The 8,346-nt window shown below is 51.6% G+C and overlaps 1 long non-coding RNA gene across 1 annotated transcript; it reads right to left on the bottom strand.

The window, feature by feature from the left end:
- Positions 1 to 3,301: 3,301 nt before the first annotated feature.
- Positions 3,302 to 8,032, bottom strand: LOC122482908. Its single transcript, XR_006297247.1, has 2 exons — positions 6,251 to 8,032; positions 3,302 to 3,932 (listed from the first exon to the last, which is right to left on the bottom strand). It is a non-coding gene; the product is annotated as an uncharacterized LOC122482908 (long non-coding RNA).
- Between the last annotated feature and the right edge of the window lie 314 nt (positions 8,033 to 8,346).

Genomic DNA, 8,346 nt, shown 5'->3' with positions numbered 1-8,346 from the left:
CCATGAAAGGCCTTTGCTGGGCCCACGCTTTGCGGGTCTTCCCCCACCACCAATTGGGTTTTTCCCACAACAGTAACAGTCAACAGGGTGGTAATCCCTATTTTCAGGAAAGGGAAACCGAAATTTAGCCAGATCAGGCTCTGGATAAGCCCCGCTGTCCCCAGGTGACAGGTGTGGCCAGCTGAATCAGCTACTATTGGTAAAACTTCCTGGGATTGATTTATCTCCCCAGGCTACTGGGATCATCCACAAATTGGTTTCCTATTACTTTTCAGGGAGCCTCCCCGAAGTTCTCGTGTGTGACAGTCTGCCCTTCCCGGTGACTTCTGTCACTCTTCTGAAAGCAGAGACAGGGCTGCCTAAGTACCTTAGGGTCATGGTTGATTTATGCCATACGGCAGAGACGTACATTTTTTGCCACGACCCATGGTAAGAAATACGTGGCAACCTAAAGCACAACGCATCCACCAAAACAAGTTTTCCAGGACAACGCTTATCCTTTTTTTTTTTCTTAAAATTTTTTTTTCAGACAACGCTTATCCTTAACATATGTCATGTAGTCTACCCCCTCCCCGTCCCCAGCCTCTTTCTTTGGTTTTTGTTTTTTTTGTTGTTTTTTGTTTTTTTTTAATACTGGTTGCGTCCCCCTCAGCTGATTTTATAGCCCATGAATAGGTTCCAACCCAGTTTGGAAACGCTGCTCTTCCACCAAAAATCAAGCCCCTAGCGGGAGACGGATGAGCAGGTCTCATGAGGCGAGAAAGTCTGAATCTCACTTTGCGTGCTGGTGAGAGCCTGGCGTCACGCCGGTCACAGCCAACCAGTACCTCCTGTGATACGTGAGCGCTTTCTCTGGGTATGTAAATTACAGTGGCAGACCCTGCAAAGAGAGCACTAGCGACCCCTTGAATTCATTGTAATAATGTGAAATAAACACCACATTCCATTTGTCAGCAATCCCTTGCTGTTCGGCACCATCTCTTGGGGTGGGGAAGGGTGTTTTTTTTTTTTTTTTTTTAATGTTTATTTATTTTTGAGACAGAGAGACAGAGCATGAACGGGGGAGGGTCAGAGAGAGAGGGAGACACAGAATCTCAAACAGGCTCCAGGCTCTGAGCAGTCAGCACAGAGCCCGACGCGGGGCTCGAACTCATGGACCGAGAGATCGTGACCTGAGCCGAGGTCGGACGCTTAACCGACAGAGCCACCCAGGTGCCCCGGAAGGGTGGTTTTTAAAGCTGGAATCCACCCAGGGTCTGCAGAGAACCAGAGTCTCCAGGGACCACACGCATGCGTGTGTATATCTTTTCAGCGTCCAGAAGATTCTGATGCTGCCCATCCACCAATTAGCATCTGGGAACAAACTCGCCAGCTTAAACTTTGACTTAGTTTAAGCCAAAGCAAGGACTCAGCAGGAATACCCCCAAATTGAGCACTGCATCAACGCTGTGCAAGAGCTTTTCCTGCCCGCGTTTTAAGCCTTTGGGGTTCTCCACGGAGTTCGGCAACAATGAGACGCTGTGTCTTGTTTTGCTCCAGGTCTTGTGTGTCTTTGTCGTCCCAAGTAGATCACACACCGGGGTACAGGGCGCTGAGCCTCGACTCCCAAAACTCTGTCCATGGTGCAAAGGCTAAGGGCTTTTTCCACGTCTCGACCTAAAAGACAATTCTCATCCTATGCAGACACGAGAATATTCTAACTTCGTGTCCAGGTGCCGCCATGTTGCAGTAACAACAGAAAAGCTCTCACTCAGCCAGTGGGTGCTTCCTTCTCGCTCACACAAGTCTGACCGGTGCAGGCTGGCAAAGCTTCCCTGCGAGGGGTGTCTCGATAGGCCAGCTCGCACCGCCTTCATAACACAGGGTCACCGCAGCACAGAAAGTGAGATGTAGGAGAGACACCACCCTGGCCCCGGAGGTGACGCTTCACTTCCATGCAGCATGACATTGGCCACCGCCAGTCGCATGGCCCAGCCTGTCTGCAGGGAAGACTGGGAAACGTTGGGGCGCACGCGGGTATTCGGTGAACTCAGTTTCTGCCGTAACACTGACTCTATTTAGCATTTTAGATTCAGTGTTTAGTTGAGGTCAGTTTTCTAGCCATCGCCTTTTCTTATCGAGGAAAATTTAGATTTCTTCTAAATCTCACTGCTCTCCTTAGGCCTCGAGGGCCCATCTGTGCAAAGCTCACAGTGGCTCAGAGTAGGCCAGCTGTGTGCTACAGGTAAGTGACCATGGCATTTAGCACCCCAGCCAGGATACTTGTAGGCACGAAATGGGGTACTATAAATAATCATACCAGGACACCAAACGTAAATGGTGACTGTCCTGGGCAGATCAGGACGTACGGTCAACCTGCCCACGGATCGATGCACAAACTGTCATCTCGAGAGACACTGGATTAAGTTGGAAAGTTCTGCACTTTCACAAGCCCCTTGTCCATAGCATAAGACAGACTCTCCTAAGAAATTCAGAATTTAAACAATAAAAGTGATACAGGTAACTGACTTGCCTCGGCAGAGCTGTGAGAACACCCAAGGATATCAATCCTATCTGTGCCCCAGGGTGAGTGGGGCATCAGATGGGACCCTGGGCAAAGCCAAGCCAGCCCCTTAATGGTGGGGCCGGGGGAGATGCCTGGAGTCAAGTTCCATCTGTGAAGTAACTAGAAAGTTTCAGCCTTGGATGTTCATAATGCTGTCAAAACAGAGGCATAAACTGTACCACTGACCTCTTGAAAGTCCTCAGTATACACACCTATACTCAGACTTCTTTTTTTATCTTACTTTGACGGACACAAACTTTAAATAATTGCATCAGGGACCCAATGGGAACTTAGAACTGCATAGAGCTCCAGAAGAAAAGCCCACATGAATAGTTTTTAAACGGGCCATGAGATTAGTATAACTAATCCATTTCTTCTTGGTGGGAGAAGACGAAAGGAGGTACAGAGAAGAGAAGGTAAGTCACTGCTAAAAAGAAAAGGCCAGAAAGAAATAAGTGTAGGGGCGCCTGGGTGGCTCAGTCGATTAAGCGTCCAACTTCGGCTCAGGTCATGATCTCATGATTCGTGGGTCCGAGCCCCACGTCGGTCTCTGCGCTGACAGCTCGGAGCCCGGAGCCTGCTTCGGATTCTGTGTCTCCCTCGCTCTTTGCCCCTCTCCCACTTGTGCCGTCTCTCAAAAATAAAGAAAAGGAAAAAAAGAAAAGAAAAAAAGAAACAGGCATAGAGTCATCACCCAAATTTTACTGCAATGTATTCGTAAGCATTTTACAATCTTCACACGTATTTAGGTTTTTCAGCCCCCCCATAAGATCGCTTGGACCCACCAGTAGCTTTTCTGGAGGGCTTGCTGTGTGCCAGAGACGACTCAGGTACTCGTGAGAATACACTTGTACCCTCGTGTCCACCGCACTAAACAGCCCTCAGGGAGGTACTATAATTATCCTTGACTTACCGATGAAGACACTGAGACGCAGAAGGTTTGAAAAACTTGCCAGAGAGGCTGCTGCTGGTGACCAGGGGAGCTGGGACTCAGACCCAGGCAGCCGGGCCCCAGCCTCTGAGCTCTTTATCACGGCACTGCCCTTAACAGGGCCTAATCATAACGAACAGAAAGGGCTGGTTTGGGTTTTGTTTCACTTTTATTTTCACTGCCGTGTATTCCAGACATACCACAGTGCCTGGAGCTCCATAATGGTTCATGAAAGGAATGAATGAATGAGTCAGCAAGTAGTAGCCTCTTGGTGAATACATACTTTCAGCAAGACCGGAGTGGTGGGGGGAGGCAGAACTGAATTGTAGAAATGGCCCAGGACCAGAAATCAGGCCATTGGCTTCTCGCCCTGGCTTCTGCCCATCACTCTTTTCTCTGGACCTTGATGTCCTCAGCCATACGTTTGAAGATGTCCTGCCCTCTCACATCACAGGGCTGTCGTGGGAAGCAAATGATATGATGTATGTGACATTGCTTTGAAAAAACTGTAAAATGCATGCAGATTATATATGTACATAATTACATCTATGCATACAATTATATATGTAATCATTGCTACAACCATATAATGATATAATAATTGCTACTCAGGACAGGTGGGGACTGCATAGGTTAAAGGAAAAAAAAAAAAAAAAGATTCACATTCAAAATCCTACCCCTACCAGGACCCTATCTTAGAACAACACGCTCTCAGCAGCAAGAATGCCCAGACAGTGTGGGCAAGTGGGAAAGTGTGGATGGGTCAATGCAATCCATTCCAGCTGATGGAGAGAATTCAAAGTTCAGGTAGTACCTCGGTGCCATGATTATCTATATTATTGTTATTTATAATCAATAACAGAGGTTAGGCGAGACTGAGAATTGCTCTGGGCTCTGGAGGACCATCAGAATCTGTTAAGAGGTTGACCGACTGCTAGTTTCACTCTCATTGTATGTTTGTCATCTTCCAGTCTCCTCCTATGTCACTCCTGAAGGGAGCGGATGCAGCACATGTGGTCAACTCACATGGAGCTGGAGATTCCAAAAGGATGGGGCTGGGGGAGGAAAGGAAGATAGAGAGGAAAGAAAGGAGGGGGAAGGGAGGGAGGAAGGAGGGAGAAGAAAACGGCGGGAGGGCAGAGATTTTCCGACATTTCAGTGATTCGCCTTATCACCCACTCGGAATCCCCGGACGTGATTTGCTTGGGCCAGGCCACAGGCCCTGCCTGTTCCACCTCCCACACTCTCGACCTTCACTCCAGAACCACATCCCAAAGGGACGCGTCCTCAGGAAGGATGGGAGAAACGTGTCCAGTTCTGAGACCTGTATTACTTCTGTATGAGAGAAAGGCTTATTTCTCCTCTGTCTTTCATCTTAACTATCGTTTTGATAAACATCTTCAGACTGGATAAGCTGGTGGTGGCGGGGGACGAGCGAGAACAGAACAAAGGTACATTTCTGGCGGTAAGGCGTGAACAGGATTGTCAGGGAGTAAGACGCAGGAAACGGGAGCTAGATGTTGCGGACTGAGCATCTAGCTCAGTTGATGCTGAGCTAGACACAGATGATGCTGTGTCTTCGGAGCTCAGGACGAGCAGAGAGCCGGGGCCTGGGGCTGCTTCCTGGGCTCGTAGGCTCCTTAAAGACTTCAAGAGCACGAAGTCACATCGTGGGGCCCACAGCATCTGGCATCCTCGGGACCCCCCACCTTTCACACTGGTCCTGGGGGCACAATCTAATTGTCCTTTGAGGAAGTCAAGGTGGTTGCCAGAACACAAGACGACTTTCAATACGATGGTGGCACAAAAGGTACCTGTTTATTAGGCAGACCTCCACTAAATCGGTGTTTGCCCTCTCTTCTGGTAGGTGTTTTGGGAAAATAAAAGGAGAGAGGTTGGTGGCATTGTTCCGTGCTCTGTATGTGGGAAAACTCAGGCTCTTTACATAGTAGGAAAACACTCCGTTTGTTCCCTGCCTAATAGGGTGGAGAACCTGGCCGGGGGGTTTCTTTGCTGCAAAAAGCAGAGGATGGAAACCGAGCAGGAGCGTGCAGTTCTGTGAATTAAGGTCATTTACTGGCAGAAGTCACCAAACCTGTATTTCAAGGGACATCTCTCCAGCTCTCAGTCTCTTGGGCTGGCCTGCAGCCCTGAAGGGACTGGGCTTAGCTCCAAACCCTCTCAACCTGAGCGAAACCCAAAAGATGCCTCTCCCCATTTTCTACAACCAGGGCCACTACCGAAAATTATCGTTTATTTGTGTTGGAAAAGATTCCTGCTGCTTTCCAACCTGGCCAGCCTCCCCAGGGGCTGAGGAGGGGGAAAGTCACTGATGTAATCACCCAGCTTGGGATTTGCTGCCATTTGCACCCGGGACAAGAGGAAGCCAGCGCACAGCCTCCCCTGCGCACCGATGCCACAGGGAGGCTGGGCAGAGTGCCAGAGGACCAGCCATCAAAGCAGCCCTGAAAGCGAGGGCTCGCGCTTTTCCCTAGTAAGCCACCTTGACAAATGTCCCTTGAGGGGGCCGGGGGTGCCTCTTTCTGCCTCTGTCCGTCTCAGTCTCTCATCAAGGAGCAGTTATCGCTACTCTGTGTCTAACACGACTACTTATTCTCTCCCCTGGACTTGGGTGTTCAATTAGCATTGCCTCTTCAAACTGCACGAGCTGTGGCCCCCTGGCTGGTCTCCAGCGTCCCGCCCCCCCCTCAGTCCAGCGCAGGCTGCACGCTGTCCCCCTTCCCCAAGCCAAGCCAGCTCTTGCATTGTCTCACCTGAGAGGCCCGAAAGCTTCTGGATGATCTCCCGAAGCCTGAGAGGGTATGGGGCTGACGCAGACGGTCACTGGGCCTGGCGATCCGCCCTTTGCTTGGGGCCGAGGTTCTGTTCGTGCAGCCACCACCAGCTCCGGGCACCAGGACGATGCCGGGGACAGCAGTGTTTTCCAGGCCGCCAGCGCAGGAGCCGGCCCCGCTGGGGTAGAAACCCTCCTTGGGACGCTTCTCAGCCTCCACGGAGAGAGGAGATCACATTTTTTTAAACGTTAACCCAAAAGGGCCCCCTGTGATGGCCCAGATTGAAAATCAGTGTGGACCCGTGTCCCGCCCTTGACCCTTCAGAGCCATCACAAAGTGGGGCAGGGCCTCAAGGCACAGGTGGGGGACGGAGCTCCAGCCACACAGCGTCGTCAGGGCCTGGAAGGGCCAGGACCCATCTCCGCCCAGGGAGCCCCGGGCTGTGTGGGCTTCACCCTCAATCCGACACAATCTGGGAAGGGGTTCCCTCCGGCCAAAGACGGGAGGAGACCCAGAGGGTTTACAGGGGTAGGAGGGCAGGCACGAAGGCTCGGGCGCACCGCGGAATCTTTACCATTAGGGCTGAGGCGGTATGTGGCCACCAGGCCCCTCCGTCACCATCCCTGGGACCTAGATGGCTGTTGCCAGGCAGACTCTCAACGCACAGCGTGCTGAGGCGCTTCAGGGAATCCAGAAAATCGTGTTCCTTCACACAATGGAGGCTGCGCCATTTAGATTTAAAAATACAATGAGGGAGGAAGAGGAACAGAGTCAGCTTTATGGGAGAAGAGCCAGACAAGGGAGCCCCGCCCAGATTCCACCTTTCCTTGCATTGCTGGGCTTCCGGGACCAGCTCCTGCCCGCACCACCACCCCCCTTCCCTTCCTCTCTCTAGTCCACCACACTCTCCACCTCTGCAATAATCAACAACGTCCACATGGCACTTACCGTGCCAGGTACAGTTCCAAGTTCTCTTCAGGACACTTAGCTCCCAAAACTCTCTGAGGAAGGTTGTTTCTTTGCATCACTTCTCCTCTCTGCTGCCTCCGTCTCTACCCCACCCTTGCCCCGCGCCTTGGGTTTTCTCACACACGCATTTACACACACCCCTCCCCACAACTTGGACCTCTGTCTCTCACACGCGGCCTCGTCTACGGTTTCCCAGGAAGCGAACCCTCTCCTCAGGGAAGGAAAGGCCTCAGAGAATGAAGACCTTCATCAAGTTTTCCTCTTGCTGGGCCATCTGGAGATCAGCTGAGCTACCCTGCGCTGGGGTTGCCTGGAGGGGCCCGGGGGCTGAGTCCCCCCTCACTCCATTAAAGCTTGTGGGAAAGGAAGCACACTCCCCTGCTTATGGCAGCCCCACCGACTCCATGCTGGGCTGCCCGACCTGGCAGGGCCCCGACCCAGAGCTGGGGCTGGCTCTGGGGAGGGGTCTGCCCTGTCTTCTGAGGGAGGAGACAGGCAGAGAGCAAGGGGGGAAACAACAGGACAATCGCCTTTCGTGGAGAAGGCCGTGTGGCAGCAAGGCCAATTAGAGAATGGGGACCATGGGTTCGGATCCTGGCTGGCCCACCAACTACGCCAGGATGCCTGGCAAATCACCAGCCCTCAGTGGGTTTCCGGTTTTCCCACAGGGAACTGGATTATATTCGTTTGTTTTTTTTTTTTATTGTTATTATTTTAGGGACGGTTTTTCCCTTTCAAACAAAATCAGAAAAACCCCATGTATAAAAATACACGCGAGCCGGGGCAGGAGGGCTCAGCACCACGCCCTCAGCAACAGCCCTGACCAGATTTGTTCCGTTCTAAGCCTTTCAGAAGGCAGACTGTGGGCCCTCCATGGCATCAGGGTGTGGGAATGTTGAACACGGTTCCCTGGCCACCAGGAACCTACAGTCCAGCGGGGAGAGACCCATGCGAACAGACAATGGCCACACACCTTAATAGGTGACAAAATTCAGGGGCGTCAGTCAGTTAAGTGTCTGACTTCAGCTCAGGTCATGATCTCACGATTCTTCATGAGTTCAAGCCCCAAGTCAGGCTCTCCACTGACAGTGCGGAGCCTACTTGGG

Source organism: Prionailurus bengalensis, chromosome A1 (assembly GCF_016509475.1).
Source record: "Prionailurus bengalensis isolate Pbe53 chromosome A1, Fcat_Pben_1.1_paternal_pri, whole genome shotgun sequence".
Lineage (NCBI taxonomy): Eukaryota > Metazoa > Chordata > Mammalia > Carnivora > Felidae > Prionailurus > Prionailurus bengalensis.
This window is presented reverse-complemented; position numbering and strand designations above follow the sequence as displayed.